Source organism: Bacillus rossius (genome assembly GCF_032445375.1).
Source record: "Bacillus rossius redtenbacheri isolate Brsri chromosome 4 unlocalized genomic scaffold, Brsri_v3 Brsri_v3_scf4_1, whole genome shotgun sequence".
Lineage (NCBI taxonomy): Eukaryota > Metazoa > Arthropoda > Insecta > Phasmatodea > Bacillidae > Bacillus > Bacillus rossius.
The window spans coordinates 20,236,683-20,244,845 of record NW_026962010.1 but is presented as its reverse complement, the minus strand read 5'-3'; positions in this window follow the sequence as shown (position 1 = coordinate 20,244,845).

Genomic DNA, 8,163 nt, shown 5'->3' with positions numbered 1-8,163 from the left:
CATTGTCCTTATGGGGGAAATATTGGGACTTTAAAAATATGACATTATATGCAGGAAAAGATTATATGCAGGAACATTATAACAGGGTTCTACTGTATTTACTTAAGCAGATGTTGCTTTAAATTTAATTAAGATTACTAATTGTGATACTGATAATTGCACACTTTATGATACTAGTAGTAAAATTAGCATAAAAAAGATACAGATATTTGTTTATTTTAATTGTAAATCAATGTAGTTCATGCGCAGTAATTTAACAGATTTCGGTGTTCCGACAATTACAGAATGTGTTTCATCTGTGCACGTTACATTCAGTTAAAATATTATAAAATACAGCATGTAAGTATTCAGATGAAGTCTCCATTAAGTTTTATTGCTTTAATGGAATAGCTATAAATTACCTGTAATTTTGACAGATATTAACCTAATCTTTTAAACTACTGGTATATTGGAAAACTTTGCAACAGCAATGTTTGTATCAAATCTTATACAATCAAAGCAGTATTGACAAATAATTGTGAAATACATATTTTATGCTAACAGTTGCACATGCAATGTCTAAAAACATCATATGTATTTGTTTTTCAAAATATTTTATATTATTATGTTTTTATTTTATTGTTATAATTATTTGTATAGTGCTGTTATTGTAAGAATAAAAATATATATAAAATTGGTTTCTGAATTTTTCTTTCTTAGTTCAGGGAAAATGAGTGTATATATGAAGTGGCAGCTAATATATTTTTGCAATTTTGCTGTGAAAGTCCGCTCAGTCAGTGTGAATATACTTTTGGTGTGCTGTGTAAATTTAAAATGAGTAGGCCTTGTACAAAATATTGGTATGGGTTAATATATTTTATTTATTTAATGTGGATGACATGAATTATGTCATCAATTGACAATGCATTTGACTTTGCATTGACACTACTGCATATTCCTGTCATTTTCTTGTTTGATACAGTTATACCGAGATTGTTAATGGTTCTCTACGGGGGGGGGGGGGGGGGGGGAAGCGGTGTTAGAAAGAATATCTGTTCATCTAGTCATCTAGGTGTCCGGATAATTTATAGCTAGTAATGGTATATGCTTATCTCTGATGTTACTAGCCAAATTCATAAAAAATAATCTTATCAGCATACATTTACACAAAAAAAATTATGTGTAGGTGTTGGTATAGTTTACTTAATGTCACGTATTGTCTAACTGTTAACATTGGAGTTTATGAAACATTTTAAATTTAATGGATGTAATATTTGATGTGTTTTTTCAGTACCTATTTAATACTTAAGATTTGTGATAAATTTTAGTATGGCCCAAAATATTTCAGAAATACCTATAAACTGAAATGTTTTGATGTATTGCAGTGCTATGCTACACAAATAATATACTGATATGTAATATTGAAATATAGTTCTTACATGTTTCTGAGTAATTGCATTTGTATACTACAAATATGTTATTTTATTCTGTCATAAACGTGACTGTAAAATATTACAAGGATAATGCAGTGTTATATCTCATACAGATATCTTGGATATGTTTAGGAGATATTGCAGTGCTATATTTCAAACACACATCTTGTATATATATCGGACCTGTTGCATTATCATATTTCAGACATGTATATTAGATATGTATCTGGGGTATTTCTGGGGAATGTTTCTGAAATGTAACACTGTTATATCTCTGTCTGCAGACATTTCTACGTATCTGAAACATACCTGAAATATCGACAAAAAGGTAACGATGTTTCAAGAGTTACATTTCTGAAATGTATTTGAAACTTTTTGTGCTGTATGGGCATTGCATCCTGTTGGTTTTTTTTGTTTTTCTTGCTGTTCTTTAGTGATTTTTGTATAATTTTTTTTTCCTTGTACGTAACCTGTTTCATGGCGGATGTCTTCGGGGGTAATGCTGATCACAGTGATCACATTTCCCACCATAGATCGCCATTACCCACATAATTTTTGGGATTTAAGAAAAGTGTTTCTGTTTTTCTTTTACATATTTTATTTACCGAGTTTGATTAATGTAAAATTACCAATGGATAACAACATTTTTCTAAATACATTATTGATTAACTATTTAACACATTTTTATGGCTCACTTTCTTTGTACAGGCTGGGACAAACTGGAAGGTTACAAATGTGACATTTGTTTGCTACAAAAGTGAATGAAGAAATTGGCAAGAAATATGATTTCTTTTAATATATATTTTGGGGTTATAGATAAGATTTATTAAACATTAAGGCTTGCGTTAACCTACTACAATATTTGACTATAGCAAACAGGCTTGGATACACCACAAGGTTAAAATGTGATTTTTTTTTTGCAACAAAAGTGAACGAGAAAACTGTGGGAAATTCAGTGTTTTAATTTTTGATATATATTTTTGAGTCAGTAATTAAAATTGATTAATAATGAATAATTGTTATTTCAATTTACACTGGAATACAACAGAAACCAACAAAACTCTTTGCAACAGAAAAAAACAAAACCCAACAGATTACCATGAAAGACACTGGAATACAACCAAAACCAACAGAACTCTTCGCAACAGAAAACAACAAGACCCAATATAATACAGTGAGTAACATTAGAATACAACAGAAACCAACAGAACTTTCAGCAACATCAAGCAACAAAACCCAACAGAATACAAGGAGAATAACTAAAATATATCGGAATCAAACAGAAGTCTTTGCAACAGAAAACAACAGAATCAAATGAAAAACACTCAAATACAACAGAATCCATCAGAACTCTTTGCAACAGAAAACAACAGAATACAATGAAAAACACTGGAATACAACCAAAACCAACAGAAATCTTTGTAACAGAAAACAACACAACCCAACAGAATACAATGAAAAACACTGGAATACAACAGAAACCAACAGAACTTTTTGCAACAGAAATCAACAAGACCTAACAGAATACAATGAAAAACACTGGAATACAACAGAAACCAACAGAACTTTCAGCAACATAAAGCAACAAAACCCAACAGAATACAAGAAGAATAACTAAAATACATCAGAATCAAACAGAAGTCTTTGCAACAGAAAACAACACAACCCAACAGAATACAATGAAAAACACTGGAATACAACCAAAACCAAAAGAACTCTTTGCAACAGAAAACAACACAACCCAACAGAATACAATGAAAAAAACTGGAATACAACAGAAACCAACAGAACTTTTTGCAACAGAAAACAACAAGACCCAACAGAACACAATGAAAAACACTGGAATACAACAGAAACCAACAGAACTCTTTGCAACAGAAAACAACAAGACCCAACAGATTACAATGAAAAACACTGGAATACAACCAAAACCAACAGAACTCTTTGCAACAGAAAACAACAAGACCCAACAGAATACAATGAAAAACACTGGAATACAACCAAAACCAACAGAACTCTTTGCAACAGAAAACAACAAGACCCAACAGAATACAATGAATAACGCTGGAATACAACAGAAACCAACAAAACTCTTTGCAACAGAAAACAACAAGACCCAACAGAATACAATGAAAAACACTGGAATACAACAGAAACCAACAGAACTCTTTGCAACAGAAAACAACAAGACCCAACAGAATACAATGAAAAACACTGGAATACAACAGAAACCAACAAAACTCTTTGCAACAGAAAACAAGACCCAACAGAATACAATGAAAAACACTGGAATACAACAGAAACCAACAGAACTCTTTGCAACAGAAAACAACAAGACCCAACAGATTACAATGAAAAACATTGGAATACAACCAAAACCAACATAATTCTTTGCAACAGAATACAACAAGACCCAACAGAATACAATGAAAAACACTGGAATACAACAGAAACCAACAGAACTCTTTGCAACAGAAAACAACAAGACCCAACAGAATACAATGAAAAACACTGGAATACAACACAAACCAACATAACTCTATGCAACAGAAAACAACAAGACCCAACAGATTACAATGAAAAACACTGGAATACAACCAAAACCAACAGAACTCTTTGCAACATAAACCAACTAAACCCAACAGAATACAATGAAAAACACTGGAATACAACAGAAACCAACAGAACTCTTTACATCAGAAAACAACAAGACCCAACATAATACAATAAAACCCACAGAAAACAACAGAATCCATTAGAATGTTTTGCAACAAAAACCAATAGAAACCACTGAAATACACTAAGATTTACAACAGAAACCAACAGAAAGTGGCCAATTCCCGCATTAAATACAACAGAAAATCCTGTTGTATCCTAATGTATTTCAGTTGGTTTCTGTTGTAAATTTCTGTTGTATTTTCTGTTGTTTTCTGTTGTAAATTTTTGGTAGGGCGAGATTGTAGCTCACAGTTGCGGGCATAGGAACATTCGTTATTGCCTGAAAGTAGGTTTTTATATCACATTTTCCTGGGAATTTTCTCAAAAAGATTAATTTTTAGTCCAGTTTCAAATTTAAATTGTGCCGGAATAATACATAGGCTATAAAGGCTTCAGCGGGTGATTAGCACCCACTGAAAGGGGGATAAATTTTAATTGCGTGTGTGTCTAAGCAAAAAGTAGTGTATAGCAGGTTTCAAAAACCTCTAAACCAACAACCAGTGCGGTTCGTACAGTCTTGTCGTGTTACTGAGAGACGCAGAGAGTGTGCCTTAAGTACATTTTTGTTTCGACCGGAGTTAACATTTGAAGACGAGGTGTTGGAAGACATTACCCCGGTTTACGTTGTGGCTTTTATTGTGATGTTTTATGATGATGCTAGAGGTGGGTCGAAAAGTATCAACCTGATTCTTTGGCACTGATACGCGCCTGTATTAGGAACGGCAAACGAGTACACTTCAAAAGTATCAGATACTTTAGTATCAGTTCAGAATTCGCCTGGAACACCATGGCCAATGTGCGCAGAACCCGATCGCAGATGACGGTCACTTGGGCGGAGCTTGTGAAAGGGGAGGGAGCAGGAACGACGAATAAGGGATAAAGAAGGGAAATAATGTAGGGGAGGAAGCGCAGGGGAAGGCGTTGAAGGAGAGGCGCAAAGCGAAATTGTTACGAGTCGTTTGGTTATTGTCCCACATCAAAGTATGCTCAGAGCGCAGTGCGTGCACAGACTCGTTCAATAATAAAACTAATGAAATTTTAATATTAAAAAATACATTAATACAAGATATATTTATATTTGTGCACCTAACAGCTATGAAAATGCAAATAAATTCTCAGTTGACACTAATAACAGATGTAATCAACATTAGGACTTTTTTTTCCGAAAACAATTAGTAACTAGTGTTTTCATACATTAAAAGATTACGATTTTATAAAAAATTAAAAATTAAAAAAAAAAAAAACAGATACGTACATTAGTGAGCATACTATATCAATGTTTACGTTTCAAATGTTTCTTCAGATTAGTCGATGATGATTTATAACTCAGTTTTTGTTTACACAAATTACAATTAGCAAACTCATTATTTTCCGTAAAAAAATTCCACACAAATGAAGTCTTTTTCGTGCACTTATCCATTCCTTATTTCCCAGGACGAACTGCAGTCAATGTTGAAATGATTGATACTGGCTGTATCAGGCGGGCATGAGAGTAACAGAGGTAGAGAATTACCGGGCGTGATAAATAATGTATCAGATTCTCCTTCCGGTCGCACGGTCTGCGTACGCGGAGCTTTGTTGCTTCCTGGGACCGTCTGATACAGAAGTATCAGAGACTTGTAACTAGGTACATTACTGTATCAGTATCAGGTTGGAACAGATACCGAAAATTGCTGTAACAACCCACCTCTAGTGTACACTAATGGTGTATTTTAATGATTAAATTCAACACTTACAGTAGAAGATTGAATTAATTTCTAAAAAAACTAAACTGTTAACATCATATTTTAGCTATAGTACGACTAGATATGTATTTGTTTTCAGAAACTGAAGATCCAGTGTCACCTCCTTCATTTCAGCCTGCGTCTACTCCTAGTACTTCGTCTTGTAGTGTTGAGAAGAAAAAAACTACACCTGCTTGCGATCATCCTGTTTTAGACAGTCCATCATTAACATCTTTTCATCTGCGCAGCAGTTCATCAAGAAATATTTCGAGCTCCGACTCTGAAAACACCGATGAAGGTGATGACCAGGAGACACCTGATGCTACTGTGGAACAACTTGGTTGTTTCATCTGCCCAAACGAAAGTGACCCGATCGGAGTCAAAAAAGCTTTTATGGAGGAGCACCCAATTCAAGTGAAAGAAGGAAAAGGAACTAAATTGCCATTTGAGCCTTCAAAGCTGTATTATTTACTTCTGCCAAATTGTGATAAAGTTCACAGAAAATGTTTATCATACTCAGTTCAGCTTAACAAAGTGTACTGCTCTTGTTGTATGGCATTTGGAGGTAAAGATCATAGAGATTCTACCTTTATTATTGGTCACAACGTTTCTCCCAAACATGTTTACAAAGCTATTGAGATTCACGAAGACTCTCATTACCACGAACACGCGGTGACAGCAGCTTTTCAAAGCCAAAAAGGTTTTGACATCTCAACTCTTTTAGCTTCCAACCAAACAAAAAAGCGAGAAAAAGAAGTTCAGAACAGGAGATTGGTTGTGCAACATTTGATTGACATTGTTTTATTTATTGGAAGGCAAGGAATCGCCTATAGAGGTGATTAAGCAGAAGGGGCGTATACGCTTGGCTCTGTGGAAAACCATGGAAATTTTCTGGAACTTGTGATGTTGGTCGCAAATTATGATGTTATTTTGCAAAATCACATCACAATGTGTATTGAAGAAAGCAAAAAGTATCGAAAGAAAATAATAAGAAGAGAATAGCCACAGGAAAGAACACTCAAAGGCCTACGTCTATTGGACGAGGTTCTTTACTGACATTTTTATCGAAAACCTTTATCAACAAGTTGATCAAAGTAATAAGCTCAGTAGTTTGTAAAATTATTTTGAACGACCTTCAAAATAGCATAAATTACAGCATCATGATGGTAGATAGTACACATGATGTTTCTGTAATGGATCAGTTGGCTATATGCATTCGCTATGTAATGCAAGGAAAAATATATGAAAAACTTTTAGATATGACAGTAGTTGATGATTCAAGTGGACTTGCTTTGTATGAACTTGTGAGATCTACTCTAGCAAAATGTGGCATAGCTACATCAAATATTATTGCTTGTTCTTTTGACGGAGCTAGAAACATGAAAGGATGCTACAATGGCCTGCAAGCCAATCTCAAGAAGGACAACGGAGATCTTATGTATACCCATTGTATGGCACATGTGCTAAACTTAGTAGTTGCTGATACGACTGTTAAAATACTGCAAGCAGAAAACTTATTTGGTGCGGCGAGATACTTGGCCCTCTAGATATTAAATGCGCTGCTCTCGACCCTACCTAAGCCCGCTCTCAGCGTCGGGCACGCTTCTAACACGCAGTGGGTTCTCAGGGCGTCCCACACGCCGCCGACCAGGTTGGGGTCCCACGTGGTCCCCCGAACACAAAGACACGTAACACAGTTAATTGGTTTATTTTACTCACGATTTATTTCCGTACACGTTCCTTCACTGGTACAACTGAGAAATCGGCTTAGGTGAAGAGGCGAACCACGCACGTGGCCGTCCCAAGTCGTTACGTATTACAATGATGATACCAAAAACTCCGAGGAGTTAATATTAAATATTTATACAGTCTCTCCGACCGAGAGAGGCCCCGAGGATGAAAGAAAGAGATTTGAATAAATTAAACTATGGAATTATTACTCAGTGACTCAACGGTGATGTCCTCGGGGTGTCGACAGAGACGTCCGCTCTCGGCCGGCTGTAGAAGGAGACTGGGATGAGATCATGGTTTGCAGGTGGCAACATGGCGCCCTTCGCGCCGAACACAATTACCGTTACAACATTCTGCGATTCCGTGCCCCGGCAAAAGTTAAGTAAATAATACATTACATTAATAAATATATAAAAATTACTGGCAATTTAAAATACATTAATGTTTACGTAGTTATTGAGAATTATTATAAAACATTTCTACCCTCGTCCAAGTCCGTGCCTATTCGGGTCCGCCCGGGCAACGTCTATAGTTTTATAATTAATGTAATATTTAAATTGAAGAAACACATGATTAAA